Here is a 7,274-nt window from a genome sequence, read left to right on the forward strand (position 1 = left end):
CCTTAAGAATTAGCAAGAATTAACATTCTAAATGTTTTAGGTCGTTTTTTTTGCACATTTGCTAGAAAAAATCAAAGCAGAAAATTAGCATCATTGTGATTTGGAGTTATTTTCAGTTATATATATCAATTTCAATACCAGAAAGAAGTTGATCTGTTTAATTGTAAAACTTACAAATGTGAGTTGTTATAATTTAATTAAATTATCTGCGTATTCAATGAATAACCAAGTTTGTTATTATTTATTTTTCAGTATTTTTGAGAACCATCTTTCAATCAAATACAAAAATCAGCCGAAAGTCCAATATACATAAAAAAAAATCCTTCAACCAGTTGTACCGAGTTGTACAAAATCAGTTCTTTACTCCCACTGGTCCAGCCGGAATAGAAGATTTTTATCCAATATAGTATTCAGGTTTATTTGTTATTAATCACAAAGCTACACAAAGGGCTATCTGTGCTCTGCCCACCACGGGTATCGAAACCCGGTTTCTAGCAGACATACCACTGTGCCACTGGGGGGCTAAAATGCTTCACTTACTGTTGTCTAGATAATATTCTTACTTCTAGATATTTCGCGCAATCACTTGATCATTAACATTCAAGAACATTCTTTGAAGTTAAGCTATACAATGGGTTATCTGTGTTCTGCCCACCACGGGTATCGAAACCCGGATTCTAGCGTTGTAAGTCCACAGACATACCGCTGTGCTACTGTCAAGTATTCAGGTACATTGATATCCACCACAAACAAACAAGTACCCGCCAAACGCGAGTTATGGAAATGTTATGCAGATTAGGAAAGGAAAAACAAGTGAACAAACAGTATCTTTTTTCGAAGTAGGATGTATCAATATGTATTTTTAGCTCACTGGCTAGCTTCCATATTGTTCTATGAATGCAACTGGCTGCTGGAATGAAGACATGTTTCCAAAAACGGCTGCGCAAGATAATAATAATAATGAAAGGTCAAGATCAAAAATAATTTTCCTTCGTTCATGACTAGGACCCAAAACACAAAGAATGAAATACCACACTTTCAAGTAGTCAGACCAGGGTCCTAGTGCACAGTTTTTAGACTACCTACGTCAACGATCATTTCAAACAAGCATATACAAGGGAGAAAACTCAAAACTCATACTAACTTGTACAAGTCCCTATATCATAACCTCACTCCAGCGATTAAACACAGACACGGGACCAAGCAGGTTCAAGTTTCTATGGAATAGCCGTTATAGTATATAACCTTTATCTAAACAAGAGGTTTAGTGCAAGTTTACGACCTTCGTACATCTAGCTTGCTAGGAAGACGCTAATTACATGCATGACCTGATGAGGTTCACGGTATGTAGCACTTTCAACATGTGATGATGAACTTTTTGTGGTTACTGTATTTATCATATTAATGCCACTAGTGTAAAATATACAGTATATATCTATTTAGATATATTCAGGTTATTGTTCTAAATTTTTATACATCACATGACGTGAAACTGTTCTAGATTAAGTTGAACACATGGTTATGGCTTCGTGATGTCAGTTTTTTTCTCTATCCTTCTACAATTGACAGGTGACTCATAGAGTGTAATGTGCAAAATTTCTTTCATACACTATCAGAATTCATCTTTGGCACGACCGATGTGTCACTGCATGTACAAGGAAATATTAGAATCTAATAAGCAGATTCTAACCCACGAATAAGGAAATCGATTTCACTTCCAAAGTTGACCTACTCTATTCCTTAATGCGAGTATCCAGAGTTATGTAGGTGGAGCCAATACACCCTTGCTCATAGCGAAAACAGAGTGTTCTAAACTCTAAACCACATTGAAACGCTTGAGGACTGGAATTCTATCTTTGGAAATGAAAATAAGTGTTAGCTTAATTTGATGTTTGAAAACCATGCTGGCTTAAAACCTTCTGGATAAATTCTTTTCGCTGTTTTCTTTAACTTCTTCTATCACTATGAGTAGCACGAAACAGTAAGATGAAAGGGCTGAGCGACGTGATAACGAAGCACATCACGTATCTTTACTGGTGGGTGTTTACATTTCAGGTGTAACGGGTAATTCGTATTTATAGCAAAACATATCTCAAGACAGATCTAGTCGGTTTACATGAGATAAACAAAAATGACTGCTGTTCAGACCACTTAACACTGAGACATCAACCCCTCCCCTTTTAGTTATATGCTCCAAAAAAAATGATAGCAGGTGATAAACCATGAACACGATAGTGCGGTTGGAAAAATAAAATATTTTTGAGAGGGGTTCAGAAACAGGTAGGGATAACAGTACAGTAGATTAATTCATTCAACAATTGTCACTTTTCAAGAGGTATCTCAATGGCACGCACTGTTATAGTATGGTTAAGAGAATGGATCTCTAATATTTTGTACATGACGTTCACTATGGTATAAAACACCATGTATTAACAATTATACCCGCGTCAGGCGCGTTATTTATTTAGTTGACTTCTTGGAAATAGTGGAACGGCGGGCGTGTGTGTCATTCGCTATGCAGGTCTGACGAGTAGGGGCAGCCAGAGTTCGTGAAGTAGACAATAAAGCAGTAGTATGGGATAAAAGTGATATGATTGTAGCATACGAATCGTTGATTCCAAATACTTGTGATACGCTCTGCACTAAACGCGACTTTCGTATTGCTTCAGCTTCAAGTAGTAAATAATTAAATGACTGCCAATCTTGAATTGTTCGTCCGATTGTTTATTCATTTGGACTCGGTCTGTGAAGAGTCCATTCTAGTTCCTCTACCAAATTCCCTCGAAATTGGCTCAGTCATTTCCTCACAACAACTTGTGACGTCAAGACACTAGACAGGCGAATAACTCTGCTTTGTATGTATTTATTAATCATCTTTTCTATATTCACATCAAACATTGAAAAAAATAGATCTAACTGTGCTCCTGAAAAATGCTTAACATTAATAAAATGTCATTAGTTGAAAATACCGTTATGCGTTTCTTGCAAGAGGTTGAATCCAGGCATGCAGGGTTTAGGTGACAGGTATTACGTCATGTTGAACAAGTCTGTGTCAAGTTATATCCTTCATACCCTCTACCATATGGGAACTAAGTGTAATTTATTGATAATAATCTTGATCACACGAGATTCAGTTATAAATATTATAATGATAACAGCAAGCTCGTGACTTATACTTTCTTAAGAAATTATTATTACTGCATGGACACACTGAGTAGCCACTTGTATGAATACAACAAACTGATACGATAACATGAAATTGTTATATTGAGAAATAAAGTTATACATATAAATACGTTTATACGAAGAACGCGTAGTATAGGTGTCGTATATATGTAGTGGTCACCTAGTAAACCTACTCTATTGAATTCATTCAGTAAACCTGCCTTATCTTGACTACACGTTGTTCTTATCATACCAAAACTACTGGCGCAGTTAACTTCTTCATCCCATGCGGTACAAACTGAAATTAATGTCTATAGTTTGCCATTACAATATCATCCAACATGGGTTAAGTTAACCTAAATCATCCAGTTAACAGGAGCAAGGGATGTCATTTCACCAAAACCACAAGACCAGCGATCATAACTAAATCCAAACTCAAAACTAACAAATATATGGTCAATCACAGTCTATCAACACGTTACTTCAAGAAAACTTTCCTCGAAAATATATAATGCAATATAACAAATTAACAAATATATACTTCGATAAACTTTATATCAACGCAATTTATCTATATTTAATAAATCATATTAAAACAACAACAAACATAATTAAATATAAATGTTGGAGGTATCCCACAGTCTACAGAATTTTAAATTCAAAAAACAGCTGAAATGGGATAGAAAAAATGCATCATTTAAAAACAACGTAATCTGATGATGCCAAATTGACAGTAGCGAAACGTTGTTTTTAAATGATGCATTTTCTCTATCACATTTTAGCTGGTTTTTAAAGTTTTAAACAAATATAATTGTTAGCAAAACAGGAATATTGGTGTCAATTAAAACCTGATAGTTAATAAAATTTATTCTTGTCTTCACCTGTTCTTCTATAATTTTTATATTATTTTAATATAAATGTAACATATTTAATTTGCTGTTACAATAAATTAATAGGCACACAAAACGTCAATCTATTTTTAAATTACACTTACAGAGACAGTCAACACAATGGCCATACAGTTCCGATTAAATCTTAAACACAAGAACAAAGCTCTAAATGGTTGAAAAATGCAGTAAATTACAACTCTTGGCATATAGAATTTTACAAGATTTATGAATGATAAGTGAATTATATCTGAATGCCAAAATACATAAACACTAATCAAGGCGTAACCGCGCCGTATTTGTAAGTCCAATGTTTTGATCCACTGGTTGTATGCAGTTGTTCTGCGTTAATTTGCCGCTGCCAGGAGCCAGCTAGCACAAGCAACCGCAGTACGAGTTCGCAAACAAATCGTAGGTGACCCCTAAATGACGCCCCTGAGTAGGACGATTTATTGTCGAGAATGTTGACTAAACTAAATCTTATTTTATTGTTTTAATATTGATTTCAAATGTGAATTTAAACAAGATGACACGGTCTTTACAAAGGGACGTCTGTGTAAACTTTGATGCAAAATATTCACTTCCAGCTGATTATTTGTTAACTTCTCATACTATCCCCCGGTGGGACAGCGGTAAGTTTACGGATTTACAACGCTAAAATCAGGGGTTTGATTCCCTTCCGTGGATACAACAGATAACCCTTTGTGGGTTTGCTATAAGAAAAATCCCCCAGTAGCACAGCGGTATGTCTGCGGATTTACAACGCTAGAATCCGGGTTTCGATACCCGTGGTGGGCAGAGCACAGATAGCCCATTGTGTAGCTTTGTGCTTAATTACAAACAAACAAACTATAAGAAAACACACATACTTATATTAATAACAGGATACCACTTAAAAGAGAATAAAGTAATATATTAACACTAAAAAATGGCTGATTTTTCATAAACTAAACAAGTTATGTGACTATGATGAAATAAAACATTACGAAACGCTTTTGTTTAGTCAACACTCAATTCATAATTTATATTTTTCAGTAGTCATCTAACACTACCGTATCATACGACCTTCAACACAGTTTTCATTCCAAATCACAAGCAAAAACTACATATGCTGTTGCTTTTCCATGACCGCCTACTGAAAAGCAAAACACTGGAACTAATCTAAGCCTTCATGTCACGTGACAATGACAGACCTATAAATTAATACCTTGTATATGTATTCCATTTGCTTTAATTCTATTTGAAACTGCTGATAAGCTGTTGCGTCTAAGACAAAAATATATCCAGTAATATAAATCTAGATGCCTTCACGCCCTCCTAGTAACTAAAATGAGCAAAATAGTTGTTTTGATTTGGTTTTCTAAACATAAATATACATTAAATTAACTATGGCATCGTAAAAAACCATGAATCCATACGCCAAGACAATGGTTTGGCTAAATAGTTCAAACTTCAAACGCATGGTTGTTCTTATTTTAATACAGAGGTGATAAATTTTCAAGCTGCTCATAGTAACACAGCTAAAAAAAGCTCCAACGGTATAAAAAGAAAACAAATTTCCCGATTATTTCTGTAGTCAGACATCCTGTTATATTTTCGTGCAGTTCTTGATTAACCAGTATGCACCTGCGCTGTACACTTTCGACACAAAAATTTGCCTGAAACGTAAACATAAACAAATTCTTACTACAACTTCCGATCTAATGTACGATAAACAAAGACTCATGACTCACATAAACATGAACAGGTCTGATTATACAGTTCATTCCAACTTGGTGCTCAGTATACATTTCCCAACGTAAACAAATTATCATCCTGAAATATCTCTTCACGTATTGATTTTATATTTTTTTCGTTTACCTTGGTTATTCCCGAAGCTATAGACAGATTAGTTGTGATATGTTTGAATTTATTGTTAACACTTCAGTGTTGTTAACAATAGATTCAATCTTCAGTGTATCGAATCTATTGTAACACTTCAGTGTATTGAATCTATTGTTAACACTTCAGGGTATCATACGAACTAACAAATATTCGGCTATTAGGTGTACCTTCCGTAAGTGCTCGAGCATTATCGGATTTCGTCTTTTGTGGTGTATCGGTTTCCTTGATTTAGGAGAAAGTAGAAATTCTGTTTATCAAAAAGTCTCTCTGAAACTAAATAAAACATAAGGCTTCAGTTTTTTTTTGCAAATCGATTATATTTTTCGCTTGTTTAGAATTATATTCAGAAATTATTCTAAGTCTGAATGATTTTATCAGAGCTCAAGACTTTACAATCATTAATTAGTCGAGGACCACAAATAAAATACTAGTCGCGGTGACAATTCCAAGACTTCCTGGTACATTTTAAATACAAAATGGATGGTTGTGTACATGTGATAAACTGATATATGAATGAACACATTTATGCAACTGATTACACACATGTTCGGAAGACGAAAAAACAACCGAATGCTAGATTCTCAAATGCCAAAGAAAACAGGAAGAACGTAAAAAAAAAGTCATCAGATGTACAACAGGTCTTTTCAGAGAAAGGATATAACCCTTACGAGTTGTTAAGAAAGACTTTAATCTTAACTATATCCATTCAAACAACCATGTGTAGGTGCTGACATTACTTTTTACAAACACTTCTGCATCTATGCTGGGATAATGTTACGAGCATTATCACAGGGTATCAGATATCTTCAGTCCTGTGAATGTTTTTATAAGTGTCTTCCCCCTATATTAAAAGTAACTGGAGCCCCTTTGACAAGAACAGATCCCAGCTTTTACATTTCCCAGCGTGTTATTCATTTATACAGATTCTTTCGTATAACTTGGGCTTTTAGTTATTTGATCTCAATGTTCGTTTTTCTCGGGCAAAATACGTATAGGTTTCGACAACCTGTCCTGAAAACAAGTAAATAGTCTATATATATTGTTACGTCTCTGTTTGTTTGTTAATTTCCCGTAGAAATTCTTCCCGATAAACTTCAGCGATACAAGTCCTTTCTTAAATAAAACTAGTTTATTCTTTCTCAATACAGCTTTGCAATACACTTAATTTCCACACTTAAACACACGCTATCATTCTCAACGAACGATTCACGCACTTTACTACCGGACTTGACTCAATTGTCCGTCTATATCTTCAATCTCTCTGTCTGCTATTTAATCCCGATTAATTGTCTGTCGCACTTATATACAAGAATAGAGGGCGCCTAGCAAATACTGGAT

The 7,274-nt window shown here is 34.7% G+C and overlaps 1 protein-coding gene across 8 annotated transcripts in view; it reads right to left on the reverse strand.

Moving 5' to 3' along the window:
- The window catches only part of LOC106463759 (protein trapped in endoderm-1-like), a 34,947-nt gene that overhangs the window by 6,969 nt on the left and 20,704 nt on the right, over positions 1–7,274 (reverse strand). Inside the window, exon 1 of one of the 8 annotated variants that reach the window (XM_022391339.1) lies at positions 5,118–5,185. The exons of 6 other annotated variants lie outside the window; for them this stretch is intronic. The gene's annotated coding sequence lies outside the window, so the exon portion shown is untranslated. Of the gene's footprint in view, positions 1–5,104; positions 5,186–7,274 lie in introns of those variants that run through there. One more of the 8 variants, XM_022391338.1, reaches the window with a different exon arrangement.

This window comes from Limulus polyphemus, unplaced genomic scaffold, assembly GCF_000517525.1.
Source record: "Limulus polyphemus unplaced genomic scaffold, Limulus_polyphemus-2.1.2 Scaffold1475, whole genome shotgun sequence".
NCBI classification, from domain to species: Eukaryota; Metazoa; Arthropoda; class Merostomata; order Xiphosura; family Limulidae; genus Limulus; species Limulus polyphemus.